At 44.1% G+C, this 14495-nt stretch overlaps 2 long non-coding RNA genes across 5 annotated transcripts in view; one reads left to right on the top strand and one right to left on the bottom strand.

Moving 5' to 3' along the window:
• Positions 1-14495, top strand: part of LOC309840991 — a 261870-nt gene that overhangs the window by 148442 nt on the left and 98933 nt on the right. For 3 of the 4 annotated variants that reach the window (XR_014298884.1, XR_014298885.1, XR_014298886.1), the window contains exon 3: positions 5584-5708. This is a non-coding gene — a long non-coding RNA (uncharacterized lncRNA). Of the gene's footprint in view, positions 1-5431; positions 5477-5583; positions 5709-14495 lie in introns of those variants that run through there. The other variant, XR_014298887.1, reaches the window with a different exon arrangement.
• LOC309840996 lies at positions 869-10413 on the bottom strand. The gene is made up of 3 exons (XR_014298897.1): positions 10174-10413; positions 7659-7750; positions 869-1129 (listed from the first exon to the last, which is right to left on the bottom strand). It is a non-coding gene; the product is annotated as an uncharacterized lncRNA (long non-coding RNA).

The following is a 14495-nucleotide window of genomic DNA, read 5'->3' as shown; positions in this document are numbered from 1 at the left end:
TGCACATGGATTACATGCTTTGTGAATTATTCATGGATAATTTTAAATTCCAAATGGGCTGTGGCACTGCTTGACATGCTTCCATTAAGAGATTCCTCCATGTCCTCCTTTGAGCTAGAGATACCTAGGAATGTGATGCGTTCTGATATTAGCATAATACAAAATAAACCAGGACCTAAACTTATTGAAAAGCCATCCTATAAAAATTTGCAAATCAGAAAAAAAAAAAAAAGCTACTTTGGAGCAATCCCCTTGTGGAACTGGATTACTTCTGCCTAAACACATCCCTCAATGATTACATATGGCCCGTCATTTCGATACTGACTCCGTCTTCCTTCCCAAACCAGAACTTACAAAAATGTAATTGTAATGTTATGAGAGGGTATTGACACATATAAATTCTTCTGCCAACTCTAGATCCCATGAGGCTTGCACTAAAAGCTTCCCTCGCCCTTTCTCAAAACAGTCTTCAAGGGAGCTGACTCTGAGCCATCTTGTCCATCTTGGATAGCATGAAACCCAATCAAGCAATGTAAATCCAAAGTGAAAATTGTTCGTGCCTCCTCCCCTCTTTGGTAAAAGCATCCCATGCTAACTCCACCTTAAAAGTGGAACGTGCCCTTTTTGTGTGCAGAGACTGCCCAAAGTGGGCCCCCTGATCTTTCCAGGGAGGGAATGTAAGCAGATCCCTGAAGAAACCACTCGGCTCAGCAATTTTAGGCCTTGTTGTAATTGGCCTGGCCTAAAAGAACTCAGCAAACTGCATGTGTGCCAAGGAAAATGCAAATGCTTCCCTGAAACAGGCGTTTAGGGTGGGTGAGAGAAGGCTCATCTGTGAACCCATGAGAAAAGCAAGACAGACAGAAAATTCAGGAAATCAGAGAGGCTCCTTAGGGACCATTTCTTTGACTTAGCCATGGGTGGTGGCCACACCAACAGAACTGGTCAGACCAGGCAGGGCGAGAGGGGTCGAGTGGGGAAGATCTTGAGTAGGAGGCGTTCTTCTTCCATCATGAGTCTCGCTGTTTCCCTCAAGAGGTAGAGCTAGTCTTCTTGCCCAGTCTGGCTCCCCATGGGTTGCCTCCATGGTCCCTTGCTGGGCTCAGCATCCACCACCATCCTCTGGAGCCTGGGAAGTTAATGGGGGTACTGCTTACTCCTGATTCTCTCTGGCTTTTCATGTCTCTTTTCTGTAAAAACTAGAAACCCAGTTTTGTATGTCTGCTATTTTTCTCCACAGCGCCCTGGAATTCTCTCCAGTTTCTTTCATGCTTGGCTGCCCTCTCCTCATTCCTCTTTATTTGTGACTTCCATGAGAGTGGGCCCCCGTCGTCCCAACTGCATTCCTAGTGCTTACCATGGCCGTTGACCCATAGTAGTTACTAGGCAAATGACTGTTAATTGACTAACAGTAATACAGATTACTATGGGATATTTGACAATGTGATTTCTTAGTAGTGTTTTATTTCTATTTCTGTGACGTAGCTGAGCATATGGGAGGTGTTTAGTCAACACTGGACGGATTCAGATTTTTCTGATGAATGAACAGTCTTCCACAGCCAAAAAGGTACTCTTGACTCCTCTCCTCTGAAAAATGAGCTAGTCAGGGTCAGCTGGGTGGCTTAGTTGGTTAAGCATCTGATTCTTGATTTCAGCTCAGGTCCTGTTCTCGGGGTCATGGGATCAAGCCCCCAGTCGGGCTCTACTCTCATTCTCCCGCTCCCTCTGCCCTTCCCCTTGCTTGCTTGCTCTCTCAAATAAATAAATAAAATAAATATTTTTTAATAAAAGGAAAATGAGCTAGTCAGAGAAATGGAGAAACCAAGTCCTGTGATGAGTCCAACTTCCTTGCTGCCTCATGCACTCACATCTTTTCTGGGCCTAGGTCTCTCTTCCCCTCATCATGCAGCCTTATCCCCACCTCTCACCATCTCTTGAGATCCAACATGGTCTTGGAAGCAGCTCTCAGACCTCCCTGGAAGCTCTCTCTTCACTTCAAATTTCCTTTAAATTTTTATTTTAATTTTAATTTACCTTTAAATTTCCCTTACCAATCTCCTGTTTCTCTTTCCCCCTCCATCCCTAACCTCCATGTCCTTTCCTCAACCATTTCATACCCTCTGTCCCCTCTACTCAAACACAGGTGCATTCTTGAATGCACTGTTTTTCTCATCTGCTACCCTCACCAGCTTTCCACTTGAATTTACAGCCCTGTCCTGGGTCCCCACATGCAGGCTGTTCCAGACACAGGCTGCCTGCCAGGACCTCAGAGCTCATGCTACTTCTTCCTCACCCACAGTTTTTACCTTGTTTAGTTATCTTGTCTCTAGTCTTCCGTCTCCCACCTTGCACTGGAAGGCTTGCACACACATGCAAAAGACAGTATAACACACAACAATTTCACCTGCGCTTTTACCAGTAATGTGTAGAACTAGAGGTGATATTTTAACTAGAGATGATATTTTTAAAATTTACTCTAATTCTGACTTTTAAAAATCCTGATTCACTTAGGTTCTGTATTTGTACTAATGGTACCATTTTTCTTTTTCCGTGTTTCCTTGACTTGTTGGTGCATTCGGAATGTGTACCTTTTGCTTGCTCCACATTAGAATGGCCTGTGATGAAATTAGCTTTGGAGGTGGCTTTCAAACTGAGATCAGGTGGTATTCAGTTGGGGAAGATATGGAATGAATTCAAACAGGAGGGGTGGGGGCGTCCAACAAGAAGACTTCTAAATCTCTTTTTTAAAACCTGAGATTCTCCTTAAACTGAACAGAATGTAGGAGTTTTACCTTTTCCTTTGTGTTGTCCCCTCTACAGAAGGGCATTTGCCGCACCTAGGAGATGCTTAAATACTGGACTTAGCTGAGACAGTGAAAATAAATAGTGCTGTTCGAAGGAGAAAAGAGGACAAGACAGCAAGGCTACTCTGGATGGAGGTGATCTTATTAGGTTGTGAGATCCCTCTGTAGGAGTCGAATGCTTTGTATGCAGATCAGATTGCACACAAACGTGTTTCTTTTGTCTAGCTTTTCCTTTCAGGCCTCAGGTTGATCATAGAAACAGAGGGATCCCCACGGGTGGTTGCAGTCCCATAGGTCTGTGTGCATGGCCCCCTCTCCTTGACCAAAAAACTTGCTCTTCTAGCCTTCTCCAGACCGAAAGTAATCTTTCCAGTCTAGGGTTGAGCTAGCAGAATGTTTTCCTTCTAGTGAGTCAGATAGCACTCTCTTAGAAATTTCTCCCCATTGGCTGCAGTCTATTCCCTGATGCTCAACAGAGCAAAATCCCATCCCTTTTCTGAGAGCCCTTTGGACAGTGGAGGACAGCCATTATTTCTGATCGGGAGTTTTACCTTCATCTGCCGGAACACTTCCAGTGTTCCCAGTTCCTCATCAAGTGATTTCCGGTCTTTTCTATGCTCTGGTTCCTCTCCTTTCAGTGGACTCCATTTTGTCTAGTACAGGGTTGGAATGGGGTGCTCTGGCCAGCTTTCTCACCCCATCTATCCTCCTGTTTGTTCTCTGGCCCCTGACATGGTGCCCGTCACGTGCCCGACCTCGTGGTATGTTCTCCTTGAACAGAATCTCCGGGCTTCTACTCCATCCTTCACACCATTCCTATCCCCCAAAGCCCTCAGTTCTAGATCCATCTGCATGAAAGGGGGTTTTGTTTGTTTGTTTTTGCAGCTTTCCTTGAATTCTCCAAATCCTCATTGCTGTTTTATACTTGACTTGAGTTGATAACGAAGTTTAAGTGTCTCCGGGGCTGGTTGCTTTTTTTCTTATTTAGCCCAGAGCCCAATATAGGTCTGAGAAACAGATCTTGAGTCTGTGATCAGGAACCATATCACGAATCAACTTATCATCCTCCTCCTGTTGTCTCGGGTGTTTGTTTTGTCTTTATGCCTTCAGTGTCTGCATTGCTTGTGGAAAAAGAGCCCGTGAGGAAGGTTTTTAATACATGGAGTTTTATGGTTTTATTCCAAGCTCAGTCTTCCCACGTGATTCAGTATAGAGCTGCCACCAACATCAAGGAGCGAGTGGAATTTAGTAGGGATCAGTGGGAAGCAGCTTGAGATTGGTTTGCTGAAACTAATATGGGACGCTTTCGGTTGACCCCCTGGCCAGAGTTCCCTTGCCAGGACAGCTAGAAGAGTCGATGAGGCAATGTGATATGGTGAGAAGAGCTCTCGGCTTAAACAGATTTAGGCTTGATCCCTATCTCTGCCACTTATTTCATGGTCTGTTAACCACTGTGACCTCAGTTTCTCCGTCCATAAAATGGAGTTAACCTAACCTCACAACCAAGGTCTTAGAACTGGCATGATGGTAGAATGATGTCACAGGTCACAACCCACATGGCGAGCTCTGGCCAGGGCACTGCTGTCCTTCTGCAGAGTGTCTTTATTCCATCCCTACTGCCAGCCCCGGTTCTGGGAAAATAAGGAGCCCAGTAACAACCCCAATAGGCCATTGGTTGTTTTGACATTTTACACGATGACGAATTCTCTCCTGCAGGCTGTCTGGGACTTTCTATCTATGTCATACGCAGCACACTGTCCTCATGGCTGGGGAGTCCGTCAGTGCTCCTAATTGTGCCGCTCATAGCCCTGCACTGGGGAAGGGCAGTGAGCATCATTTCCTGTTCTCTCCAGAGACAGAGCATATAGTCTAGACACACTGGGCAGGGGGAAGGCAGGAAAGCTAAGCCCTTAGCTCCACTGACTGTTTTCCTAGTGCCTCGGACACCTTACTTGGCTATGTGAGCCTCTGGTTCTGTTTGCAGAAAAGAGTAATTAATATATTTGATTTCCTACCTGCCTGCCAGGGTAGGAGAGAATGAATGAGACTGTATCTCTCTGGAGAAAGTTACTGTTTGGACATACATTGTTTCCATCAAGGTGGGGAGCGGTAAATTGCCAGGTTCCAAAAGGTGGTGCACCTACACTGGGGAGAGTCCTGGAGGCTGGACCTTCACTCTGCTCAGAGGACGGAGACCACGCCTGTCTCTGCAGAACAGCCCCGTGTGAATGTCTGACTTTATGATGCATTTGTGCGGGTGAGGGAATTGGACATGAGGCGGAGGTAAATGGTTGCCAATCACGGCTTCCCATACAGAGCCTATGTGCGAGCCCATGACTCACGCCACACTCACCTGGGCTCAGAGACCTCCAGGCACGGAGAGCTCTGTCTCCCCCAGAATATTCCCCTGATGAATGACGGAGGGTTTCAGCTCTGTGTCACACAGAGACACAGAGGCGCTTCTTCCTGGTGGAGCCTGACTGCCCCCCCCCACCCTCACCCCCAGGCGCGCACTCTGCTCTTGGCCCTCCTCCCTCCAAGGCTCTGGCCCAGCTGTGTCCTGCCTTGCCATGCCCCGCATCTCCCACAAGGGGGAGCCCCCGGAGGGCAGTGGAATTTTGGAAGCTGAAGTTTTCTCCTCCTGTCCTCTGATTTTCGCGCTTGACCCAACTGTGAGATTTCTTTGTTGCAATGTTGGGGTCTGAAATAACACTTCTGGAGGCTGCGGCCGAGCACCACAGCTGATGCCATCTTGTATTGTTTGTTATTAATTACCTAGCATGATCCACAAAGAAGGAAAAGTAACAAAGAGCTTGAAGACTTTCCTGGCTCCCAGGCCCTGGATGGAGGCAGGCGGCCTCAGACAGGCAGAACCAAGGAGGTCCCCGTGACTGCACAGCCCAGGTAGGTGCCCGGGAGAGGACGATGGAGGGGCTCACGGGAGTTGGGGGACGGGGGTGTCGAAAGGCACAGAGTCCCCTGATGGTGGGAGGGTGGGTGGAGTAGACCAGGGAGAGTCAGGAGAGATTAAGGGGGGAAAGGCAGTGCAGAGAGACTGAGGGAGAGCAGAGGGAGGTGCCCCCAAAAGGAGTGCAAAAGAACAAAAATGTTTTTAGGATGTGATGTGGAAGGCTGACTGCGGAGCCAGAGCGGAGAGGGAGGGTGTGTGAACTGACTCAGAGACTTAAACTAGCTTGAAGTTGGCTCCAACTCTGACGCCCAGAAACTTCAGAGGACAGGAGAGGCCGAGTCTGAGAGCGGGTGCTCAGCTGCCCAAGAAGATTCAGAGCGAGTCGGTATATGCTTGAAAGTCTGTCTAAGTCTGGGCCTTGTATGTCATGTAGCCACACCCACTCCGGACTCTGGACTTTCTAAACTGGAAGGAATTCTGGTCTGATGGCCTTTTCAGGTTCTCTCTGCTCCCAGCTACTGTCTCAGACGGTCCCCTTCTTCCCTCCAGGCTCCCGCAGTCGCTCTGGGTAATGGACCAGGAGTCAGAAGTGCTCACTCTGCTACTTAGCCAGATTAGCTTAAGCAAGGAGACGTCGGAATCCCCTTTTTCTTTGTCTATAAAAGGGAGATAATAATACATTACTGATGAGCCTTATAGGATTTTTCTGAGGATTGAATAAGTAAGATAATGTGAATAAATGCTCCTAATAGATTATAATTGCTAGCTAAATAAAATATGGCATTAATAATAATTAATCAGTTAATATACCCTTACGCTTCTCAGTGGGGTATTTTTCTACTGAGCTTTGGAGGAACATGCATGTACTATTTGTGGGAAAATTTAAGTACATGATCTCTAATTGTCACATCCCTTTTTAGAGCAACCTCTTTGGCAGTTAAGTGGGAAACTTTGTGTTCTTTCCCTTTTAGCCACCTTCATACATTCTCTTTCCCTAGTCTCAGCTCCAATTTCCTAGTTCACAAACATGCAGATGATGATTGATGGTGTCTGCTTGGCTATCTGGACGAGGGATTTGTCTGTGTCCTCGACACTGTGCTGCTGGCATACATGTCACAATGTGTCTCAGGCACCTGATCAGACTTGACTTGGAAGAAGCAAATAAGAGGCTGTGTTTATAATCCCATTGCCATATTCCCTGCCTGGAATGTTCTTTCCGGACTACTTGTTACTTACTCATTAAAATATCTCAGATGGGAAAATGGGGTTTATGCTCAGGATCAGGCTCTTTCAGTCAACCCATGAAGGCTGGACTTGGCTTTGGTACCTGTGGACACATTCACCCTTTCTTTGGGTTCCAGAGGCAGCGTGGTGTATGAGGAAGGTAGTGTGGACTGTGGATGAATCCCTTGACCCCGCTGAGCCTTCTCTTTCCATCTCAGATGAAGTTGCTACTACCCTTTCTTACTGCATCCAACTATACCTGTGAGGCACACATGAGATTACACCAGAACACTCCAGAAGTCTGTAACTCTACAGCGTTATATAATTATATATAAGGCATTGTCAGTGTTCTGCTGCATGTCCCTTACTAGTGACCTCCCCATATTTCACAACTGTAATTATTTTAAGAGCTGCCTGTCCCTGATGTTCATATATTCTCCTATTTCTTTTCTTGTCCCCCAACTGACTAATAAATTAAATATCAATAGAGAGTGTTAAGTTTAAGTCATACACCTACTCTCCTTCAAAAAGTTTGTATGCTCTCTAAAGCATGTGCCTAGCTGCATCATAGGTCCACAGACTGTATTTTTCTAAAGCCACTATAAACATATATAGACGTTCCTTCTTTCCAGCAGGTACTTATTCCCCTTTTAATACAAAATACATGCAAATGTAGATTTGAGAAAACACATGGGCTGACATTCATGCAGCATACTCACTCAGAGAGCACAGTTAATGGGGAAGAGGAATGAGCACAGCACCGTATCAGCATTTCAGCAATTCTGGAGTCCAGCAGTGACCACAATACACACTTCATGTGGTTAAAAAAAAAATCATGGATCAATTTCTTCTCTGTTCCTAATAATGAATATCAATACTGCCTCTTCCAGACAGATGCTCAGCAGCTCCAGATATTTTTAAATGAGTTTTTTTCAAATACATTTGCAAAGTCAATTATTTTGAATCTCATCTGAAGCAATTAAAAAAAAAAAAAACATCCTGACATTTCAGGTGATATTTTTTCCCAAGTAAAATAATTATAAATAATACTAATTATGAACAGATCATTCAGTTACTCTCAGCCTGGTTCAACCTTTAGGTTAATAAACCAATCCATTAAAATTCATCTTGCTCAAAGGACCAATTTGTTAAAAAATGTAGTGACCTTTCACCACAAGTATGATGGATATTTTCTTTAACAATAATCAGAGCTGTCTTTCCCAGAAGAGAGTGTGGCCAAGTGGTAGACGTGGTCAACTAGGGGTCTGGTAATACTTCTAGATTAGGTACAAAGTGATGTTTATGATGACGAAGATGAATGGACAAAATGGAAATTCTGTTTCAAAAACTACCTTAAAGAGAAGTCTGAAAATCTCAGGACGATTGCTCAGAAAAACTGACAATATCATTCTTCACAGCAGGAAGGGTTTTAGATATGCCCTTCTGTCTTCCTCTGGTGTTCATTCTGTCCAAAGATGTAGGGCAGAGATTTGCAAATAGGGCTCATGGGCCAAATCCAGTCTGCTACCTCTTTCTGCGAATAAAGTTTTATCAGAACAAAGCACAGCTCTCCATTCCCATATTGTCAGTGGCTGCTTGCCTACTCCAAAGACAGTCCAGTAGCCACAAAGGGTCCTAAAATATTTATTATTTGGCCCTTTACAGAAAAACTTTGCCAACCCCAGTGGTAGGATGATGAAAAACAAGTTATCTTTGAATTTCACAACACCAACTAATATTTGAACAGCACCTTACAGTTTATCAAGTCTGTTATTTTGTAACAGTATTATTATCCTCCTGTCACTGATGAAGACATTGCAAACTTTCCCATGGCCATACAGCCATTAACTGGTGTAGGTAGACCTTGAGCTTCCAAAGACGGAAGGGTGCTGCCCTAAGGGCCGCCATTGGAGCAGCAGTGGGGGTGGCTCTCAAGCCACAGTCATGGTTGCCTGTCTCTTTCAGCCACCCAGATGTGGTCATTGCCATAGGATAGGAGAGGAAGCGATACTCCTGACATTCCGTTCCCTCTTATCTGACCTTGGCCTGGTTGATTTTACGCTCGTTCTGCATCTGTGTCCCTCTTCTCATCATCAGAGCAATACTAATAAACAGAAAGGAGGAAAAAAAATGCTTTGCAGTCAAACAAAGCTAAACTTTATTGCCTCAACTCTCACTTATCCATACTGAAGGAATGTATTCGCCCCAAAATTGGCACTGTGGCATGGATATTCTGTAACAAGAGGAAACAGAGATGTCTTTGTTTTTGGAATATGCTATCTTTTTTTTTTTTCTTTTAAGTTTGCTTTTTGAAATGGCAAATCCCCTCTTAATTACACACTGCTTTTACTCGGTTTATTATCAAAATTATACTCCCCCCACCCCGCCCTGAGCTCTTTTCATCTACTAGCAAGGTGAGCCATAATGTGCTAGATACTTGGAACAAGGAAACCTGGAAGGAAGACCTTGCCTTTGAGATCCATAGACCTAAAGCACGTTGTTTGCAGAGACCAACGGTTTTGTTAACCTTAATGCTTTCTTGGAATGGAAGTAAGGGAGACAATAAGAGAGATGGCAATAAGACACTCCTATGTCAATAAGACACTCCTATGTCAAACCTTCCCTGTAGGTTCCAAGCCAAAGATGAGGATTGAAACAACTGAGCTATTTCACTTTTTCCACCCAACCAACCTTAATCTGGAGTGCCCACTGTGGTAGGTGCTACAAGGAGTGGAAGGAGTATCACGTTGACTAAGCTCCAGATACTCTACTAACTGATTTATTAGAGAAACAAGTGTGTACATTTGTGTTTATAGTACAAATTAGAAATAAGTAACAGAATGGAAGTACAAACAAAATCTGAGTGTGCTCGAAGGAGAAGTTGTTTCTTCTTATTAGACAGTCACTGAAGATCTTGTGGAAGAAGTTTGCATTTTCTGAGACCTGAGCATGTATGGGTTTTAGGCATTTGGGAATGGAAGTAGGTGGGTGTTCTAGGAGCATGCAGAGAGAACAAAGTCATAGAGCAAAGCATAGGACTTGTGTGTGATCAGAAAACCATTCACTGCATTTCAAGCATCTTGTTACACAGGAGTGGAGGAAGATAAGGTCAGCAAAATAGGTCAGAGTCAGATTCTAGAGGGCCTTGAAATGTAGGTTAAGAAGTTTGGTCCTTACTATGTGAATGATGAGAATCAGTCCATGTTTTTCTGCAGGAAAATTGCATGATCATACCTGTAATCTGAGAAAAGATGTAGCAGATGTTTGGAAAGGTCTTGGAGGCCAGGTCACCAGTGAGCAGCTAAAGCAGTGGGCCAGGTAGGATGAGAAGTTTACACCTTCATCTTCTGTTCTCCTCAAGAACAGCTCCTCTATAACCTGATTATAATAAGGTTATAGCCCTGGCTGAGGGCTTTCTGAGGCCACTTATTTAATGGCATGCCAATGGCATTTACTCATAAAACCAAAAAGCCATTGGGGCCAGAAATAGGGGTTTTGGTTACTTCCCCAGACAGGATGCAGTTGGGGTGATTATACATGTGATTCATTGAGGTCGGGAAACAAGCCCTCCACAAACAAACACCCCTCCCCTCTAAGCCCAGTGACTCACAGCTTCTTCAGCTTGGAAAGCTCTGGAGTCCAGGCAAAATTTGAGGTATGATGTTAAATCACAATTCTTCAGTATTCATTGTTATAAGAGAAATATTTTTACTCATTCTTTCAATTGTTCAAGCCAGGAACATTGATTGAACTCTTACTGTTTTAGGCACGGAGAATGTGGAGTTGCAAAACATGGTTCCTGACCTAAAATCTTCCCCCATTTATCTGGGAAAACAGCATCAAAAAGAGGTAGAGGGAGGCCTGGGTGGCTCAGTGGGTTAAGCCTCTACCTTCAGCTCAGGTCATGTTCTTAGGGTCCTGGGATCAAGCCCCACATCAGGCTCTTTGCTCAGCAGGGAGCCTCCTTCCCTCTCTCTCTCTGTCTGCCTCTCTACCTACTTGTGATCTCTCTCTCTCTCTGGCAAATAAATAAACAAAATATTAAAAAAAAAAAAAAAGAAGAGGTAGTGTATCCAACAAATGCTATAATAAAGAAATGCAAACAGTACCAGAGGGTCAGAAGAAGGACCCCTAATTGCTTTGAGAGTGGAAGCGTGGCTTTGACAACAGGTCTGAAATTGTTTATCATGTATTCATTCATTCATTCATTCAACAAATAATTATCAGGCACTTCCTGTTTGCCAGGCATTGTTCTAGATGTGAGATTTCATAGTTTTGTGGAGTTTTTATCCTAGAAAGAAGATCCAAATATTAAATACACTTGAGAACCAAACAAGCAAATCTCTACCCTCAGGCAGTTTACATTCTTGTAGAAGAACATTTCAGAGAGTAGCAACTAGCACTTTGTTCCCCCCCCCCCCAAAAAAAGAACATAGACAGAAGGAAGCATGAATCCAGCCCTCGGGGAAAGAATGGAGAAAGATGCCTCAGGTTTGGGGGTACTCAATATGACAAGAACGCTTATATATAGACCCAAATTAAGATGTACAAGTTGCCTTGACATTCTTTGGCTGGAGTTGACAGGCAGAAGATGGATACTGTTCTCACATAGAGATACCGAGAACTGAGTTCCCAGACATTCTGATTTTTCAGCGTCCATCAGGAAACTGAGTGTTGTGGTTCGGACTCTGACGATTTTTCCGTACCTTCTGTCTGAGTGTTCTGCGATGGCCCAGTGCCATGAACATAAAAACTCAATATACTGGCTCCCTCCTTGCTTAAATAATATTCAGGTCAAATTCTGTAACAGCCAACTCTGACTTGGAGGTCATGCTTGATTCTCATTTTATCAGGTTGTCTAAAGTAACCAGGCCATGAGGTGGTTATTGTTATGGTACTCGTTGGAATGGGATTTGACCTATATAAGGAAAAGAACTAGGACAGGAATAGCTCTTCAGCCCATCACAGACTTGGAGAGATCCAGTATAAGCAACTGCAGAATCACAGAGCTGGAAGGGACTCAAGGTGACTTAAGGTGATCCTGGCACCTGCCTCTGGGCACATATGTGCCTGTCTGGAAATTTAATATAAATTCTAGAACTCATTATTTTAACAATACATAAAAGTTTACCCATCCTGAATATAGTTTCCTTTTGGGTAGTGATGCTGCCTAGCCTCGGACACAACATCTTTAAGAAGACCTCAGAACCTATAGCATATTCTTTTGGATATATTTAGTAGAGGAAAATCCTTGTCTTTGCAAGATGTTTTGCATTTTCAAAAAACCAAATGCCATATCTAATTGGTCCTGCTGAATGATACCATTTTTGATTAAAAGTGAATTTAAATGCAGCTATGAAATTATGAGGTGACATTTTTGTTTTGCTCATAACTGGTTCAAAAAGACCTTAGTGGCAATTGCAAAAGTCATAAGCTTATATTCCCGCAGATGGCTAACTTGAGGGCACATGAGCTCTGGTAAGCCGGACTGTTTCTCACTCTCCTTGGTGAGCTACTTGAGGTCGAGGAACATGCCTTGTTTGTTTCAAAATACCAGCCTACCACAGAAACAGGTGCATGTCAGGGGCGATTTGTTGAATGAATTAAAAAACAATAATGTCATCACCTCATATTCACATCATGAATTCTTTGTCCATTTTTATTTATTCTTTTTTTTTTTTTTTTTTTTTTTTTTTACCACAGCTGAATCCCAAGATCACCTCTTACCTTAAGGCTAATTAGCCAGCAAATGGCAAGGCAGTACTCTGTTGTAAACAGAACACTGTTCTGAGAAGAGAGTTCAGGTTCTGGTGTAGACTCTGTTTTGAGTGGCGGGGGGAGTGGCTTTGGAGAGGTGCCTAAGCCTCTGTCTCCAACTTATTCCATCCTTTATTAAGGGATGGAACTAGATGATGGAATGTTCCATCTGAGGAATAAAATATAGAGGAGTTACTCTGTACTCTGTATTTGTTGTGGGAGAGTCTCTTTTTAAGGTCTTGGTGTTGATCAGGATTCTGTGTTCACAAGTGACAGAAACCCATCCTGACTTAGTTGAGGTACAAAACCACATTCTGGAAGGGCAGGGGTATACCAACCTCCAGAAATTACCAAAATTGGGGACTCAGGTGCTAGTTACCATGACACACTTTCTCCAACTTTGTCTTCAGCTTCCCTCTCTGGGTCAGTTTTATTCTCTCCCATCTGCTTCCTCCATGAGCCTGGAGAAATGTGTACAACTTCTGGAAAGTTCCCTGTGCAAAAGAAAACAAGATTCCGTGGCTGGTGGGTCCTCTTAGCACCAGGGGGCTAGCCGGAGAGAGGGGCAGCTCATCCAGAGAAGGGGTTGCTGTAGAGCCAACACAACAGAGCCCCGCTAAAGCCTGCCGTTCCCATTTGTCTCCCAGTCCCAGCCTCCTCCTCTCGTTCCGTACACATCGGCTGGTGACCTTCTACTCTTCTTGGAGGCTCTACTCAGCTTCACTGTCTCCAAGGGCAGCCTGCTTGGGCAGCACAATTCCTTCCTGTCTGTGCTCCCACAGCACCTGGAACCCATCTGTACCGGGAAATAGAGCTCCTCATGACGCTGGCCCTGGTCTATTTACAGACCTCTCTTCCCCAGGAGATTGGAAGCTCCTCAAAGACACTAACTGCCTTAATTGGCTTTGTGTCAATTTATCAGATCTATTTATCAGATTATTTATTTATTAATTATCAACAGCCTACTGTGTACTAGGCTCTGAGGATTGAAAGACAAGTAGCCCAAGATCCCTGTTCTCAAGATGATCAAGGTCAAGAGGGAAACATGATGAATACAATAAACAGACACTTGCAGGGTAGTGGGTGGGATGAAGCCACCACCGGCATCTGTGCTGGTGCTACGGGAGCCCCGAGCACACAGTGTAGTCCCCTCCCTAAACAAGGATGGGGAGAGGGAGAAGGCCAGAGGACGTTTCTAAGAGGTAGAAGGAGGCTGCGCCTGGTAGGTGCTGGGTCCTGCTGAATAGGAAGATTGAACCTGTTCCTGGGGGGTTGGGGGTAGGGAGTATTCTTTGCCATAGGAACAGCCTATGCAAAGCTCAGGGATGCCTGAAAGTAGGATGTAATCAAAGGCTTCTGTTTGAATGGCAGAGGTAAGACAGAAATACGTGAAATAATTGGGAAATAACTTTCCAATGACGTCTTAATTTTACAGTACAGTCCACTAGGGGTAGATTGAGATCACCAGGGACTGACAAAGGAAATCCTTCAAAAAAATATGGGTATTGATTCACCTCATGGGGAGTTAGTACTAAATCTGAAATTAGAGAGTCTGAGTTTGAATCTCACTCTGCCAGGTATTAGCCTGGTGATACTTTCTCAATCTCTACTTTATCATTCTGAAGACTCTCAGAATTATACTGATAAAATAAGACACGTAAATGAAAGTACTTAGTAAACTGTAAGGCCCATTTATAAACTTGCTATTCTTTAAATCTGATTATCTTTAAGACAGAGAGTTCTTAATTGACAAGAGTATTTGGAAGATATGAAAAGATGCATAAATATAGTTACATAGA

The sequence above is a fragment of the Mustela nivalis genome, assembly GCF_964662115.1.
Source record: "Mustela nivalis genome assembly, chromosome: 9".
NCBI classification, from domain to species: domain Eukaryota; kingdom Metazoa; phylum Chordata; class Mammalia; order Carnivora; family Mustelidae; genus Mustela; species Mustela nivalis.
The sequence above is the reverse complement of the archived record's forward strand: the minus strand, read 5'-3'. Positions and strand labels throughout refer to the sequence as shown.